The following is a 4,071-nucleotide window of genomic DNA, read 5'->3' as shown; positions in this document are numbered from 1 at the left end:
GAATGCAACGAATTTATCTTTAATGATATACGGTACGTAGCAACTGTACTGTGAATTTAATAAGTAATGTATTAAAACGCTAAAATAATTTTTTTCATTGTTATTTTTTAAACTTTGTAATATTATTTGTAAATTTCCAGTTCGGTGTAATACACGACTGTTACCTTGAACTAATAACACACCTTTCTTCATTTTAATAATACAGAAAAGATTTGTGCCAACATTTCGCTCTAGTTTCTTTTGTTCCTTTATTCTATCTTCAAACATGGGATTATATTCTTAAGAAAAAAGTCATCACCGAATGTTCCATTAACGTGAGACAGAATAAGTTGATTTGAAGGAGACAGGATACAAAACCCTAAACGTGTTGAAGACCGGATGCGTTTTCATCTGTTTGGAGTAATACAGATGACATTCACTCGCAAGCGTTATTGCGAAAACATATTAATTCTATTAACGCGTTTTCACAATAGCATGAAAACACATGTACTGTACACGTACATATACTTTCATATACATTAAAGTACATTAGACACGTACAGTACATTGTATTTCCCGTCATCTTTCGACATAGCTTCGAAAAATGGGAAAGATGACAAGAAATCACGAAACGGAATCGACCACATCAGTTGTGTTTTGTTTGAAAATGTGCTATACACGAAAAATCTTAGCAATAATTTATTTCGAAGCTTTATATTGCTTTATTTATATTACCGATCACTGAAAATACCAAATAGTAGGCCTATTTCGATTTTCTCTGGATTTCCTCTTCCGCTTCGTGACATTCGCTATTCAGTGTTTAGAAGGAAAATTATTCATCTGATGGGGTTTTTGCGAACTGTTTTCTAATCCACTTTCTTGTTTTGACCTTCATTTCTTTCTAGGTTTTTCCCCTTTTCTCGAACCTACTAATGACCGAGTGGATAAAACCACTGAACGCTGGTAGTAGATGGAGGGTACGTGCCTCAACAGACTGGCCAAGTGGAGTTTCGCAGGTTTTATTCGTGTGTCTAATATAAAAGAGTCCATCCGGGAGAACTTTGCTCACGTGTCTCGTTGCCCTATCCTTACAAACCCTCTTCTTAATTTTTATATTATAATCATCTTCGGTACTTGTTGCGAAGAATTTTGTGTCGTGTTATGATTAATGAATTAAAATCGGGATTGCATCCGTGTAAATCGAGCATATGCTTGTATAAAATTTTTAAAAAAAGAAAAAAAGAAACGGTAGCTAATGAATCCGAAAATAATGTAATTTAATTCATGTTTAATTTTTAAAAAAACCTTTTTAAACAGTTGTGCCGTAATACTAAAAATTATGAAACTGGCAACATCTATTTCAGAAATATTAGAAAATAAATCGTTATTAACAATATAGCTATCTTTATGGTTTATCTTTGTTTTAATTAAGATATAAAGATTGTATTGGCACTCGAAGACAATACGACGAGGAATTCCTCATTTTACACGAGAATCGTAATAGGAAAAATGACAGCTCGCTGCATTCTTAAGTGGGATAATTCGGAGATAGAGTGTAACGATTACCTATTACTAGGCTTAATCGATACGATCTGAAACCAATTGTTTTCGAGAACAATTTATAAAATACTTCCTTTCGTGCAAATGAACGAAATTAAGTAACAAACTTCCAGTAAAACTTATATATTTTGTCAACGTGGACATTAATCATTAACAGGACCATTATACTGGTGTTAAGCATTTACACAAGAATTGAGGAAAAAGTTCTTAAAGAAAACAGACTTTCTTTATTAAGTCTGTTTTCTTAAGAAAGTCTGTTTTCTTTAAGAATGTTTAATGATTAATATAATAAGAAATTAAATAAGGACAGTAAGGCAATAATAATTATTCCAATAAAACTGTTTTTCCTTAGCTTCCTGGAAACGTAATCAATTCTGTAAACTTTGTGATTGGATGTCCTGGGCTAGAAACGCATTTTCGTTCTGAAGCAAACTAAATTGGAAGAATGTAAATTGAAGAAACTAACCGCGTTATTACAAATTAAATATCAATAAAATCTTAAATAGCATAAAATTGTAGATAGTCGATGAAAAATTACAGAAAAAAAATAGGAGCTTGCTGAATTCGATTTATTTATTTCTATTATTACACTTTTTGTTTTAAGATTTCTTTTTGAAGTTTGGTGGAATACAGCAAAGAAACATATGAATGATCTGCCAAAGGAGACGCTTCCCGGGAATGCTTCCCGAAAGAAAGTTTTTCACCTGTCTAACACATAAATCGGACTCCGATTTATGTGTTAGACAGGTGAAGAAAGTTCGAAAAACTCCACATGGCTAGCTCATTGGTCAAGTGTGAATATGCCACCAACTATCAGTGTTCGGTGGTTTTACCATGCGGCCATCGTTGGCCCCGAAAAAGTAAAATAACATAAACAGGTTTTTCAATTTTGTTTTTTTTTTATTCTGTAGACATTAAAAGAGCATTTTTTTTCTACTCTCTTCATGAGTCCTGCTAGATCCACAATAAGATCGGCCGAGTGGTGAGGTGTGAAATGGAGATCGATATATCCAGGACAGACATCCCACGAAATATTGCTGGGGTTTCCCGTCTGGATCAATCTGTAATCGCCGAGAGCGTTAGGCTGACCCGCTTTGCCCATTAATATAATAAAGATAAAAATAATAACGTAAATCCCAATGGAGCTATAAAAAAGTTTATTTCAGCCAATTGCTTTTTACATGACTTCCTTTATTTTATTTTACAATTTTTTATTATCTTTTTGGTGTAATGCCAATGATTTGAACTTTGTAATCGCGAACTAATAAAGTTCGTGAAGTTCGTGACAGAAAGGTGTAAATGTAAGATACGAGTCTGAAAGAATACATTAGTATTTGTTTTCAATTGAAATATTAAATATCATTATAATCAAATCATGAAAGGATAGCTTATATTCGATTTGGTTTGATACGATAAAGCAATGCAACACATGGACTTTCTACGGCTTTTATTTATGCGTTATAAAACGCAGAAAACTTCACTTTTCCATCCCGTTCGTGAGGTACAGTATGATCCGGAAGAAACTAGCAATATTCAGTGGTTTTATTTATTCGGCCGTTTGCGAGAGATAAATTCTAAATGAGTAAAGAAAAAAATTTGAAAATTGTATAAAAAGATGCTGTACGAAAACGTAAGGTACCACCACTGTCAGATTTATAACGTATATTTGTTTTCATATTTTGACTCTTTCCGCCCTATGGACACAAGATGCACTTTGTTTTCATCGCGAGTTCGACCAGATTCACAATAGTGAGACCGGACATGGCCTCACACATCGGGAAAAAAAACGATCCTGAAAAATTTCCGGGGTAACTTGCGTGAATTCGTTCCCGGATCCCCAGATAGGTAAATTTAACTGCTCAGCCATCCAACAGACTAGTTTTTAATACTGGTAAGTGGTATTGTAAACGTAACAAGCAACAGAATTTTTTTTTTGTTTTTTTTTTGTTTAGATTGTTCTCGCATTTGTCGATAAACATCTAAATAGAAACGACGTAACGAGTGGGAATTATGTCAAGTGATACGCCCTCGCAAATGAGATCATTTTCCGTCACCTCCTGTATAAACACGATTTTCTTGGGTTACTGACCGATTTTCAAGGTTTTTATTTACCGCCAAGCGGTATATATCTGACCTCGATATCAACCTCTGTAGGTCAAATAGTTGAAAATTTTTATTTATTTCTAAGAAAACTGTAATAAAATAATTCGTTTCGTGTTTTTCGAAATGAAATGCAGATAATAAAAGTAAAGAATAGAAAAATTGTTCGGAAGTAGCCAATAATTTTGTCGCTTTTCTGAATAAATTTAATTTTCCTTGTTAAACGAGGAAGGGGGAAACAAACTTTGATACTTAACAACTTTTTATGCCTATTTCAAAATAAATATTACTGAATTTGTCAATAGCAAATAAATTTACTAACTAAAGGCTGTTTTAAAAATGTGGACTTTATAAAAAGAAAGAAAATTTACAATATATCTCTTCAGAAATAGATCTAAACTTCATTAAGTTACATTTAATATGGATTTCTAA

Source organism: Centruroides vittatus, unplaced genomic scaffold (genome assembly GCF_030686945.1).
Source record: "Centruroides vittatus isolate TY-2023 unplaced genomic scaffold, ASM3068694v2 contig_846, whole genome shotgun sequence".
NCBI lineage: Eukaryota > Metazoa > Arthropoda > Arachnida > Scorpiones > Buthidae > Centruroides > Centruroides vittatus.
Note: the sequence above shows the minus strand (reverse complement) of the source record.